We start from the raw sequence: 15,036 nt of genomic DNA, 5'->3' as shown, positions 1-15,036 counted from the left end.
GTCCATGAGCAGGAGACTGATTGGTTATTATTCTATATACCTAAAGTGCAATACCCTCAACTCTTTAAAAATGGAGAAGAAGAATCATGTTTAATCACCTGGAAAGATACTTGTGATGTTATTTAGTAAAAAGACTGGGTTATAGGACAGCATGTTACTCTATGATCTCACGTAAGTAAAATTGTGTACCCATGTCTTTGAATGTATGGCTAAAGGTATACCCATTGTTGTTGGATAGTATATTTGGGTCATCTTTTCCTTCCTCTTTAGATGATTTTGTGTAGTGTGAGCCTTTCTCTCTGACTCTGTATCAGTTATACAGATGCAATAAAGCTTTTAAAACTTTCTTCAGTAAAAATGAGCAGAAGAGGTATGGTGTCACAGAAAATGGTGGAATAGGCAGCCCTAGAAATTGGTTCCTCCACTGAAGCAGCCGTTAAGCTGGCAAAAAATGTCAGAATCAATTTTTTACGAGCTTTGAGATCTAATGAAAAAAAAAACACTAGCAACCAAAGGAGTGCTTAATTAAAAAAAAAATACTGCTAAATTTTGGTAAGAAAGCATTGTGGCATTTTTGCTTACCTGCCTACTATCCCTCACTCCCAGCCTGGCGGTAGCTAAAATGATGGCAACCTGGGTTCTGGTGTGGCTTGCTGGTGTGTGTGTATTGGGTGGTGCAGTGGGGGTGGGGCAGGGTACACAATATGGACAGTGTCCTCAAAAAGTTGTGGTTCTCACAAATTGCACTTTTTGACCTCTCATAGTTCCCTGAATGACTGGCATAAAGTTTTGTCTTTGTTTTGACGCCTTAGAAATCTCTCAGAGTGGCATCAACGAATAAGGGCTTTGGAGGGTCCTCACATATACTGAGGGATCTGGAATGTAACATACATGCCCAGGGCCAGACACATGCTCAGAAAAGACCAGAGGATGTGAGGCTTGTATCACTGGAATATCTGTCATTTATGAACAAACAAGGAGTGAAAGCTAAAGTAGAGTTGTAGGTGGTCTGGCTGTGTATTAAAGGAGTGCCTAGGTCAGAGCCAATTGGCAAAGAGTGGGAGAGTATTTTTTTTCTTTCTTTTTGGCTCTGTCTGGCTGACCACTGAGATAACGGAATGGAGACTTCAGTGACCACACACAAAAAGCAGTCTGCAAAAATAGTTTGGAAAAGTCAGTAAATAGACAGTTAACTGAGCCCTCAACAAGCAATAATGCAAGCCTTGTTGGAGAGAGATTCTGATTTCCAGAGTTACCACATTATGATATTAAAAACATCCAATTTTCAACAAAAAATTACAAGGCATACGAGAAACAGGAAATTACGGCCCATTCACAGGGAAAGAAATTAATAGAAACCATCCCCGAGAATGCCCAGCATTGGACTTATTACACAAAGACTTTATTTTTTTCAAAGTTTTATTGTTAATTGACAAATAATAATTGTATATACTTATGAGGTACAGGTAATGTGATGTTTTGATATATGTATACATCCTGGAAGGATTATATCAAACTAACATATCTATCACCTTACATAACATTTTTTGTTGTGATAACGTTGAAAATCTTCTATTTTAGCAATTTTGAAATTTACAATACTTTGTTATTATTATTAACCATGCTATGCAATAGATTTTGAAAACTTTCTGTCCTGTCTAACTGAAACTTTATACCCTTTGATCAGCATTTCCCCATTCCCCACTACGCACCACCTGGTAACCACTGTTCTACTCTCTACTTTTATAGATTTGATTTTTTTACTTATTTAACTTTAATTTTTGTAGATACACAGTAGGTGCAGATATTTATGGCGTATATGAGATGTTTTGATGCAGGCATGCAATGTATAATAATCATATCACAGAAAATGGGGTATCCATTCCCTCAAGCGTTTATCCTTTGTGTTACAAACAATCCAATTATACTCCTTTAGTGATTTTAAAATATGCAATTAAATTATTGACTATAGTCACTCTGTTGTACTATCAAATAATAGTAGATCTTAGTCATTCTTTCTGATTTTTAAATACCTATTAACTATTCCCACCTCCTCTCCTCCCCCAACCCATGACCCTTCCCAGCCTCTGATAACCATCCTTCTCTTTTTTTTTTTTTTTGAGACAGAGTCTTGCTCTCTCGCCAAGGCTGGAGTGCAATGGAGCAATCTCAGCCCACTGCAACCTCTGCCTCCTGGGTTCAAGCAATTCTTCTGCCTCAGCCTCCCGAGTAGCTGGGATTACAGGTGCCTGCCACCACACCCGGCTACTAAGTTTTGTGGTTTTTTTAGTAGAGACTGGATTTCACCCATGTTGGTCAGGGTGGTCTCGAACTCTTGACCTTAAGCGATCCACCCACCTTGGCCTCCCAAAGTGCTGGGATTACGGGCGTCATCCTTCTACTCTCTATCTCCATGAGTTCAATTGTTTTGATTTTTAAATCCCACAAATAAGTGAGAACATGCAATATTTGTCTTTCTGTACCTGGCTTATTTCACTTAACATAGTGATCTCTATGTCCATACATGTTATTGCAAATAACAGGATCTCATTAATTTTTATGGCTGAATAGTACTCCATTGTGTATATGTACCACATTTTCTTTATCTATTCATCTGTTGATGGACACTTAGGTTGCTTCCACATCTTGCCCATTGTGAACAGAGCTGCAACAAACATGGAGATAGCTCTTGGATATACTGATTCTTTTCTTTTAGGTGTATACCTAGCAGTGGGATTGCTTGGTCATATGGTAGCTTTATTTTTAGTTTTTTGAGGAACCTCTAAACTCTTCTCCAGAGTGGTTGTACAAATTTACATTCTTACCAGCGGTGTATGAGTGTTCCCTTCCCTCCACATCCTCACCAGCATTTGTTATTGCCTGTCTTTTAGATATAAGCCATTTTAACTGCAGTGAGATGATATGTCATTGTAGTGTTGATTTGCATTTCTCTGATGCTCAATGATATTGAGCACCTTTTCATATACCTGTTTCCCATTTGTATGACTTCTTTTGAGAAATGTCTATTCAGATCTTTTGCCCAATTTTTGATCATATTATTAGATTTTTTTCCTATGGAGTTTTTGGGTCTCCTTATATATTCTGGTTACTAATCCTTTGTCAGATGGGTAGTTTGCAGATATCTTTTCCAATTCTGTGAGTTGTCTGTTCACTTTGTTGATTGTCTCCTCTGCTGTACAGAAGCTTTTTAACTTGATGTGATCCCATTTGTCCATTTTTGCTTTGGTTGCCTGTACTTGTGGAGTATTACTCAAGAAATTTTTGCCCAGACCAGCGCTGGAGATTTTTCCCAATGCTTTCTTTTAGTAGTTTCATAGTTTGGGTCTTCGATTTAAGACTTTAATCCATTTTGACTTGATTTTTGTATATGGTGAGAGATAGGGGTCTAGTTTCATTCTTCTGCATATAGATATCCTGTCTTCCCAGCACCATTTGTTGAAGAGACTGGACAAAGACTAAATCAGTGATCTTAAATATGCTCAAAGAGCCAAAGGAAAACAGATCACAGTCTGAACAAATAGAAAATACCAGTAAAAGGATAGAAATTATACAAAAGGAATGTAATAGAAATTCTGGAATTGGAAAAAAGCAAAGGATAAAAGAAGGGTACATACCCCCAGAAATGCAAAATATGTTGTCTCTTTAGCAATGAGTTTTATGCACATAAAAATTACAATGTTATGCCATTCCCATTCATCAGAAATGGGAAAATGGGGCTCCTTGTAGAACATTGATGGGAACATTAACTGGTACAGCTTTTCTCAAGGATAGTTTGGTAAAATCCGTCAAGAGCTTTGAAACTTTTGACATAGCTATTACTTCAAGGAAGTATAAAAATGCATTGCATATTAATTTGTTCATTTATTTTCATATTTATCAATTCTTTTACAAATATTTATTGAGAGTCTGTTAGATGCCAGGTACTTGCCATAGTTGTTAAAGAAAATCAATAAATAAAATAAATTCTGTTTTGTTGACAGTTTTTATTCCATCAGATGAAAGACTATAAACAAGCAAAAGTAACATATTTTAAATGGTAATGAGTGCTATAAAAATTAAGCTGGGCAAAGGAGATGGCATTTTTTAAATGAGATGATCAGGAAATATAAAAACAAATATAGAAACTAAATGTACATTACTGGATGGTAAATAAAATAAATAAGGTACAAATGAATTTACCTTTGGGATAAAAATTAAAAGTCATAGTACTATAATGTTTTCTATATTACATAATAAATTTTATTTTTACCTTTGATTTTTAAGAAATGCTTGATTCCAATTGTAAGGGCACCAATGTTCAAATTAACATAGTTATTATAAATAAATTATACAATATATTAATGAATTATACTATATTAAACAATAGCATCCAAGGGGAAAGATCTAAATATACAAAGTACTTGGCCTCATTTTTAATTAACTGACATTGTTGCTTTTATTTATCAGCAGGTGGTGCTATTGCTTGTGTAAGAGATAATTTTTTTGTGATTCTCATTTTCTCTGTCTTTGAATATTCGTTTAGGCATTATAATAAAAAGGCATCTCCCTGTTCATCTTTTCAATTAAAATAATTGCAATGACTTACCATCTGCAGTAACTGGTCCTAAACATCAGTTAATGTGCCCTAAATGAATGTAAGAAACTTTGCATCTATTTTTTTTCCACTTAAACTTACTTTGTGAATGTACAATTTTATGAATTGAATTTATTGAACTTGGCCAAAGTTTATGCTTTTTTCCCCCCCAAGAACACAAATCCACTTTTATTTACTTTTCATTAGCTTAAATCCTTGAGGGGTACAGCATCACACAGATTCTGTGTCCAGTGGCCTTAGCAGGAAGATTGCTTTGGATTTTGGCACAAACCACGATACTGTTTCCATGGGCCCAAATTATCTTTCCATGGATTACTCTAGTTTATTTGGTTTGCCACCAGGAGTCACTATGTTGTTCTTTGTTTTATATACATAAGCATATCTCTTGCCCAAATAGAAGTCAGTTTCATCTCAAGCATAAACGCCTTCAACTTTAAGAAGAGCTGCATACTCCCTTTGGTTCTGGAGACCCCACTTAGAGCAAGCAAATATGGTCTTGTACCACAGCCTTCCAGCATATTTCCCTTTTAGACATCCTGTTCCCAGCAGGCCTCCACAGGCTCCAAGATGGCAGAAAGAGCCAAAGATTATCCTTTTGAGGATCCTTTCAATGTAATATATTTATACAGGAATAGTAAAGAGAAGGGTGAGGTTGGCATTGAAGAGATACTTTTAAAAGTCCTTATAGTCAAGTCATGTTTTTTAGTTTAAATATTTATTTCCCTGTTGGGAAATAACCTGCATGCCTAAGCAATTTGACAGAATACAGAAGGAAAAAAATAGTCTCTTCCCTCAAAGGAATGTATCATTTTTTGATATATCAACACTTCATAAAACATTCTGAATTGTTATTCTCTATATTGTGCTGTTTAGTATGATTGCTTATTTTGTTTTAATGTAAGAGTAGCATTAGCATGTTTGTAAAGCCTGGAGTCAAGACTCCAGCGGTGAGTTTACAAAGTCAAAGGCCTCTTCTGGGTCTTTACATTTCTCATCTACAAAATAAATTGTCTAAGCTAAATGATTAACTCTCTCTTTTCAACTCCACGATTCTATGATACCTTTTCCATGGGCATCGGACATCCTGCTTGCTTCCTCTTATAAGTATTAGTGTGTTGATCGTTTCTTTGTTTTTTTAATATAAAGTTATTATATAGGAAGAGGCAACACTGCAGTGGTATGCCAGAAGTGAGAAAAACACAAGCAGTGCTGGAGAAGTGTGGCTGATCTTATGACTTCAAACTTACTCTATGTTTTCTTTTAGTTGATGCAAGTAGAAGAAACCATTAAGTAAAAAGGAGAATTGGTTATAAGGATACAGGGATACCTTCCAGAAGCCAGGGAAAGGATATAGCCAGACCTCAGGAAACAGGAACTGGAGTGCTAGGAGAACACAGAAAGTACCTGTTCTCTTTGTCTCTTTTGTCTCTGCTTCTGTCCAGGTCCTTTTTTTCTTTTCCAGTGGATTGACCTTTTTTACCCACCTCAGTTTATGTGCTGGAAAGTGACCAGTGTTAACAACTCTCAAGTGTACATTTTTTTTTATTTGAGAGAGCAGTAAGGCTGAGACAAGAATCTTAGTCCCAATTTTAAATGCTCCCTCAGGGAAGGGATTACTGGCTCAGCTTAGGTTTGGTACACATGCCTGGTCTAATGAGTTGTGTCTGGGCAGGTTGGGGTAGGTGCACCTATTTTGGTAATTTTTTTCTTTTTAAAAGCAACTTCTTCAATAACTTAAAATGTTTTCTTTTGGATATCTTTAATAATCCAGTACCACATGCCAAGTTCCTACCACCACTTGGTGACAACATGGTCACATGGTCAAATTATTATTTAGGTTTTTTTTTTTTTAATCATTGTTAATAAGTCCTTGAAAGCCAAAACCACAAATCGCAAACTACGTTTAAAAAGTGGTAAGACTTTGGGAGGCCAAGGCAGGCAGATTTCTTGAGCCCAAGAGTTCAAGACCAGCCTGGGCAACATGGTGAGACCCCCATCTCTACAAAAAGTACCAGAAAAGAATCAGCCAAGTGTGGTGGCAAGCACCTGTAGTTGTAGCTACTCAAAAGGCTGAAGTGGCAGGATTGCCTGGGCTCAGGCTGCAGTAAGCCATGATTGCGCCACTGCACTCCAGCATGGGTGACAGAGTGAAAACTTGTCTCAAAAAAAAAAAAAGGTAGTAAAAATATCATTTTATGTGTTTATGCTCATATCTAAATATGAATCTTTAGAAAAAAGGAATATGCTTTTATAATCCCCAAATTAACTGCTATATTCTTCCTAATGCAATTTCATGACTGGCTGAATAATGGGCCTCCAAAGATACCCATATGCTAATCCCCAGAACCTGCGAATGTGTTACCTAATATGGCAAAAGGAACTTTGCAGATGCGATTAAGGGTAGGGACCTTCAGATGGTAAAATTATCCTGGATTATCCAGTCATCCAATATAATCACATGAGTTCTTAAAAGCAGAGAACTTTTCCTAGCTGGGGGTTAGTGGATGAAGAAGGACAGATTCAAAGTAAGAGCAGCTGCACCTGCTGTTGCTGGCTTTAAAGGTGAAGGAAGTGGACCACAAGCCAAGGAATGCAGGTGGCCTCTAGAAACTATGAATGGCCAGCAAGGAAGTGGGGACCTCAGTCATACAGCTGCAAGAAACAATTCTGCCTGCAATCTGAATGATCAAGGAAATGGTCCTTCTCCCAGAGCCTCCAGAAAGGAATGCAGCCTTGTTAGCACCTTGATTTTAGCTCAGTGAAACTCATATTGGGTTTATGACTTAGAGAACTGCAAGATAATCAAATTATGTTTTTCTAAGGCTCTAAATTTGTGGTAATTTGTTACAGCAATAATAGAACACTGCAGATATACCTGCAAAGATATAAACTATATCTTTGTAACTGCATTTTAGGGCCAGTGTTAGCGATGAGTCATGTAGGTAGATAACTTGGGGAGGATTTCACCTTCTTCTTACTGATAAAAAAAAATTATCTAACTAGCTTTATTGCTTTGATTTAAGAAATTATTTCTTAAAATATAATAGTATCATGGGAGTAACACATTAAACTTGTTTTTATCAGGTCCTTTTCTAAGGAACTTGGCTAGCTGAGAGCAGACTTTAGAGCATGTGAAAAGAGGCATAGAATATTTTTGCCCAGGAGATGGCCCTTTATGGAGAGATTTTGGCTAGTTGTAGAACACCCTCAAGGTACTCGATATTTGGGGAAATGCCAGTGATATTTGCCCACAGCTAAAAACCAAATTGGTCAGTCTCACACTTTTTCAAGACTGCCCTCCCTTCAGACAAAAATACGTTGCTAAATCTTTCAAAAGCTAACAGCAATTGATTGTTATGTTCATGTTCAGTGATATAGTGCTACTTAACAAGCACCTCAAAATAACATTAGTGTTTTAGTTGGCTATCATATTGTTAATACAGAACACTTTTGTGTCCTGTAAACTTCTTTTATAATTACTTTTTTCATTTTCTTCTATGTTTTGCTTACCCACTTTTTGTTTTTAGAAATTATTTGTATCAAACGAAGCCAAAAATAATCTTTGTTTACTTTTTCATATTCTGTAGCCTAAGAAAACTGTGTTAGCTGCAATTTGCTGTATAGAATTAGAGAAAAATAGAAAACCTTACCACTATTTTGGAGACAAAAATTGTGGTAAGTGGTTTAATTAGATATACAGGATAAACTTATATTTTGGAGAAATTTGTGGCAAAAAATTAGTATAACAAAAATAATGAAAACAGAAAGCTAGAAAAAATAATACCCATAATCATAACAAAATATTTTAATTTTTCTGTCTACCTTCCAAGTTTTTGTCTTTGGACATTTTTTACATTTTGGTATTGATATAATATACTTATTTTAGCTCAATATTATGTTGTAGTCTCAAAATACTCTTAAACAATGAAAGCAAGGGCTGACTATAATTTCTATAAAAATAGCTTGAGGGGGAAAGATAATGGCAGAGGCAGCATGTTGTTGTTTTTAATAGAGATATTACTTACATACAGTATCTTATGTGTACAGCTCAATTTTTTACATACGTAAATATCCAAGAAACCACCACCCATATTAATAAAGAACCTTATCAATATTCCAGAAACATAGCATCCTGAAGATGCTAGGTAAGCTGGAGTTCCAAGACACTGTTTTGAGTTACCTTTCATTGAGATTTCTTCTGCGTGATGTACACTGCACATAATAGTAAACTTGCTTGTTTTTCTCTTTTTAATCTATCTTTTGTTACAGGGGTTTATCCCAGCAATAAACTTAACAAGGGTTGAGGAGAAATTATATTTCTTCTCCAATATTGTTCTAGGGAGCAGAATGTAGGGGAAAAAAGAGAAAGAAAGAAAGAAGCAGCATTTAGAAAGGTGACAAGAGCCAGAAGAGATTGGTATTATACAGTCTGAGAGATTTTTCAAAGATCAGTGGTCAGTAAGGTCCAGATCCCAGGGCCATATTCTTCTCCATGTCACCATGCCCTTCTCCAGATACACACATGGGTTCTCACTCATCTCCTTCAGGTCCCTTTTTTTTTTTTGAGACAGGGTCTCACTTTGTTGCCCAGGCTGGAGTGCAGTGGTGCAGTGATGGCTCACTGTAGCCTCAGCCTCTCAGGCTCAAGCAATCCTCCCACCTCAGCTTCCTGAGTAGCTGGGAATACAGGCACATACCACCATGCCCAGCTAATTTTTAATTTTTTATAGTGACAGGGTATCACTGTATTGCCCAGGCTGGTCTTGAACTCCTAGATGCAAGTGATCCTTCTCCCTTGTGGATTACAGCCTAGGATCCTCCTCCCTTGTGGATGCCTGTGCTAGGATTACAGGCGTGAGCCACTGCACCCAGCCTGGGGGCAAATTTTTCTGTGCAGTTGGTGCCAGGCCGATGGGGGAAAGGGTGTCACTGATATGGAAGTCCAGTTCTCTGTCTGCTCAGAGTTTTTTCATTTATCCATGCCCTAGGAACTATCTTATCTTCATATTTGAGTTCTAGGATATTGCTGGTGGTAATCTTGGTGCTGTATAATTGTTTTTGGTTTTCTGGGGTGAGAGGTGTGGTTGAAGCCACCTTATTTCTATGCTGCCATTTTAGAACCTGAAGTCTCAAGAGATAAAAAGTTTTGATAGAAAGTGATAGAGAATTTAGGCAGAGAAGATCCAAAGTACATATAATAGGAGTCTGCAAAGATGAAGCCCAAAGCAACGAATAGAAGAAATACTAAAAGCTACCATTCAATAAATATTTCCTCAAAATAAGGAATTCGACATTGATATTGAAAAGGCATGCAGATAATTAGGAAAATTGACCCAGATGGCTAACACTTGATATATGCTAAGAAAACTATAAGAATTTAGAGAAAAGGGAAAAAAAAAACTTTGGCCATCTAAAGAAAAGACCAAGTCACTTATAAAGAAGAAAATCAGAACATCATCAGACTTTGATAGCAACATTTTATGTCAGAAGACAATAGGTTAATATAGGATACTCAAAGAAAAAATAGGCAAGCCAAAGATTTTACATAGAACTATTCTTACCTTTTTTTTTTTTTTGAGACAGAGTCTCGCCCTGTCGCCTAGGCTGGAGTACAGTGGCATGATCTCAGCTCACTGCAACCTCAGCCTCCCAAGTTCAAGCAATTATCTGCCTCAGCCTCCCCAGTAGCTGGGATTACAGGCACCTGCCACCACACCCAGCTATTTTTTTTTTTTGTATTTTTAGTAGATGGGGTTTCACCATGTTGGCCAGGCTGGTCTTGAACTCCTGACCTCGTGATCCACCTGCCTCAGCCTCCCACAGTGCTGGGATTAGAGGCGTGAACCACCACGCCTGGCTCATTCTTACCTTTAAATATAAAGGTCATAATCAAACTATTATAAACATGTAAGAACTCACGGAATGTTTTCATAAATATTTTGAGGAATCGACTAGAGAATTAGCTTCAGATAAACAATATGACTAGGGACATAGTAAAATCAGGACTGATTGTGAGTATTTTATATTCATCTGTAGAACTAAGATAAAATGGTGGATGTGAAAGATACAGCATAGTATGTATATTGGCTGTAGACACCAACATTGCAAAAATAGGAAGAGAATGAAAAAGAGTATATGAAAAGTAGAATAAATTTGCTGACTGGCTCATAGATATTAATTGGTAATAAAAGGGTTATTACTTAAAATCAGATATGGAGAAAAGGAGAGGAGGGGAAAAAGGCTGTCTTTTAATTTTCATATTGCTTATAGTGGAGAACAAATAGAAAATTGCCCTAAAAAATGTGTGGCATGGGGATAAGGTATTTTTATAAAAGTAATTAGCATAAATGTAATCATTAGGTTAAAAATGGAAACTTTCCTGAATACTAAAATATATCCCAAAAAGAGAGAGAGAGCAAATAAAACAGACCATCTACAATAAGACTGTTTGAAAGGCACAGATATATGGACATATATATTACATAAAATGATAGAGCTGAGGTGAAACATATTGATCATACTGTCAATAGCTATATAGGAAAGTGTATCTTCATATATTACAATAGATGATCCCTGGGACATATTGCTATGGATACACACACACACACACATACACACATGTTGAAGAAAGATGTGAGGATAAAACAAAAATAAAAAATTGTTATCTATAGAGAGAGGGAGGAAATGGGGGAGAGAAAAGGAATAGAAGTTAGACTTATTTGACTATATTTTGTATATTTTTTCTTGTAAATTCAACTTTGGAATCATTTAAATATTTTACATAATTATATAAAAATTAACTTTTTAGAAAGCAATTCCTAAACCTCAAATGAAACAAATGGATCTAATTGTGGATTCACTTATTTGCATAACTTCTCATAGAATAACTATTTTCAGTGATTTAAATTATTTGATTGTCTGCTCCTGGTGCTCACAGGAGACCCAGTAGAAAGTAACCCCTCCACTTTGGAAAATGTTTGGCAGCTACTCAAAACATTAAAGATGGAGTTACCATAGATCCAGCAATTCCATACCTGGGTATATACCCAAGAGAAATGAAAACGTATGTCCACATAAATGCTCATAGCAACATTATTCATAAAAGCCAAAAAGCTGAAAAAATTGAAGTGTCCATCCACTGCTTAGTGTATAAACAAACTATGTTCTATCCATACAATAGAATATTATTTGGCAGTAAAAAAGAATAAAGTACTGATACATGCTACAACATGGATGAACCCTGAAAACAAACATGCTAAGTGAAAGAAAGCAGACACAAAAGGCCACATAATGTAGTGTTTTATGTATATGAAATAATCAAAATAGAAAATAAAGGTAGATTAATGGCTGCTAGGAGCTGAGGGATGCAGGGAATGGGAATGACTTCTGATGGATATGGGGTTTCCTTTTATGGTGATGAAAATGTTCTGAAATTAGATAGTGGTGATTGTTGCACAACTTTGAATATACTAAAAACTACTGAATTCTATACTTTAAAAGGATGAATTATATAATATGTGACATCTGAATAAAGTTGACGCTTAAAAGAAAATTGGCCTAAGGGAAAAATAGAATGCAAAAAGAAGTTTTTAACTCTTTTATAATCATTTGTTTGTGGTATTAATAGTGTTATTCTGAGTATCTATATTGGTGTCTTAAGAATTGGGATTTTTAGGGCCAGGCATGGCAGCCCATGCCTGTAATCCCAGCACTTTGGGAGGCCGAGGCGAGTGGATCACCTCAGGTCAGGAGTTTGAGACCAGCCTGGCCAACATGGCAAAACCCCGTCTCTACTAAAAATACAAAAATTAGCCAGGTGTGGTGATGGGTGCCTGTAGTCCCAGCTACTCGGGAGGCTGAGGCAGGAGAACCTGGGAGGCAAAAGTTGCAGTGAGCCAAGATTGTGCCACCGCACTCAAGCCTGGGTGACAGAGCAAGACTCCGTCTCAAAAAAAAAAAAAAAAGAAAGAAAGAATTGGGATTTTTCTGCCGAACCGAGTTTGACATCAGCCTGGAAAACATAGTGAAACTCTTATCTCAAAAAAAAAAAAAGAGGATTTTTTTGGCTAATTAAAGGAGATCCTGGGGTAAGACTGGTGAGGGTAAGTAGAAATCCGATAGTTCCTGGATTTGAATGGAAAGTATTTGAGTTTGTTTTTTATGTTGAAAAAATTACCTATTTCTTTCCACTGAAAAGACCTAGAAAAGCAATGATCAACTCAGTAATAGTATCCAAGCACTTGTGGGCGTTCTTTAAATAATATTTTCCACATTTTTATAAAATGAACCAGAGCTCACTGAGAATTCCCTGTGTATGTCAGGAAATCTAAAATATGAATATGGACATTTTATCATTCTAGAAAACAAGGAAACTGTCTTTAAAAAAAAAAAAAAGCTATGAGAGTCTGTCAAGAAGACTAAAAAATAAACAAAACAAAAAACCCAACTTGAAAGAGATCTCACAGGCTAAAAGTGAGCCAATTTGAGCTGGGCACAGTGGCCCATGCCTGTAATCCCAGCACTTTGGGATGCCGAGGAGGGCGGATCACAAGGTCAGGAGTTCAAGACCAGCCTGGCTAATATGGTGAAACCCCGTCTCTACTAAAAATACAAAAATTAGCTGGGCATGCTGGCAGGTGCCTGTAGTCCCAGCTACTCTGGAGGCTGAGGCAGCAGAATTGCTTGAACCTGGGAGGCGGAGGTTGCAGTGAGCTGAGATCGTGCCACTGCACTCCAGCCTGAGCAAGGCTGTGTCTCAAAAAAAAAAAAAAAAGCGAGCCAATTTGAGCATCATATTTATTGAAACACATCAAATGTGTATATACCAACTGGTATAACAAACCCCTATTTACCCATTACTCAACTTCCAACAATTATCAACTAATAACATATCTCATCTGTACCACCACCCACTTAAGCAAATCCCTAGCATCCTATCATTCTGTCACTAAATATTTTAGTATATTATCACTGAAAGCACAAAGTCTGTTGTTAACCTAACCTCAGTACCATTATTAAATCTGAAAACAATTAACAGTAATTTTTAAGTATCATCAAGTATCTAGTCACTATTCAAATTTATATTTTTGAAAAGTGATACGATCATGTACCACATAATAACATTTTGGTCAGTGACAGACTGCATATATGATAGTGGTCCCATAAGATTATAATGGAGTTGAAAAATTCCTATTGCCTAGTGATGTCATAGCCATCCTAGTATCATAGTACAACACATTACTTATGTGTTTGTGTTGATGCTGGTGTAAACATACCACTGCACTGTCAGCCATATAAAAGTACAGTATGTACAATTATGTACAGTACATAATACTTGATAGTGATAATAGATGACTGTGTTACTGGTTTATATATTTCTTATACTATTCTTTTTATTGTTATTTTAGTGTGTACTTCAATTTTAAAAAGAAGTTAACTGTAATACAGCCTCACATAGGTCCTTCAGGAAGTATTGCAGAAGAAGACATTGTTATCATAAGAGATGACAGCTTCATGCATGCTGTTGCCCCTGAAGACCTTCCAGTGGGACAAGATGTAGAGGTGGAAGACAGTGATATTGATGATTCTGACCCTGCATAGGCCTAGGCTATGTGTGTGTTTACATCTTAGTTTTTAACAAGAAAGTTTAAATAGTAAAAAACAAAACAAAAAATTTTAAAGATAGAAAAAAACATAAAGAATAAGGATATAGTGGATAAGCTTTTTGATGTGCTGCTGGATTCGGTTTGCCAGTATTTTATTGAGGATTTTTGCATCAATGTTCATCAAGGATATTGGTCTAAAATTCTCTTTTTTGGTTGTGTCTCTGCCAGGCTTTGGTATCAGAATGATGCTGGCCTCATAAAATGAGTTAGGGAGGATTCCCTCTTTTTCTATTGATTGGAATAGTTTCAGAAGGAATGGTACCAGTTCCTCCTTGTACCTCTGGTAGAATTCGGCTGTGAATCCATCTGGTCCTGGACTCTTTTTGGTTGGTAAACTATTGATTATTGCCACAATTTCAGCTCCTGTTATTGGTCTATTCAGAAATTCAACTTCTTCCTGGTTTAGGCTTGGGAGAGTGTATGTGTCGAGGAATGTATCCATTTCTTCTAGATTTTCTAGTTTATTTGCGTAGAGGTGTTTGTAGTATTCTCTGATGGTAGTTTGTATTTCTGTGGGATCGGTGGTGATATCCCCTTTATCATTTTTTATTGCGTCTATTTGATTCTTCTCTCTTTTTTTCTTTATTAGTCTTGCTAGCGGTCTATCAATTTTGTTGATCCTTTCAAAAAACCAGCTCCTGGATTCATTAATTTTTTGAAGGGTTTTTTGTGTCTCTATTTCCTTCAGTTCTGCTCTTATTTTAGTTATTTCTTGCCTTCTGCTAGCTTTTGAATGTGTTTGCTCTTGCTTTTCTA

The 15,036-nt window shown here is 36.5% G+C and overlaps 1 protein-coding gene and 1 pseudogene across 6 annotated transcripts in view; one reads left to right on the top strand and one right to left on the bottom strand.

Moving 5' to 3' along the window:
- IFT80 (intraflagellar transport 80) overlaps positions 1 to 15,036 on the top strand; it is a 146,980-nt gene that overhangs the window by 52,045 nt on the left and 79,899 nt on the right.
- On the bottom strand, positions 4,803 to 5,698 carry LOC129143456 (large ribosomal subunit protein eL33-like; annotated as a pseudogene).

Source organism: Pan troglodytes, chromosome 2, assembly GCF_028858775.2.
Source record: "Pan troglodytes isolate AG18354 chromosome 2, NHGRI_mPanTro3-v2.0_pri, whole genome shotgun sequence".
NCBI lineage: Eukaryota > Metazoa > Chordata > Mammalia > Primates > Hominidae > Pan > Pan troglodytes.
Note: the sequence above shows the minus strand (reverse complement) of the source record. Positions and strands in the feature narration are given on the sequence as shown.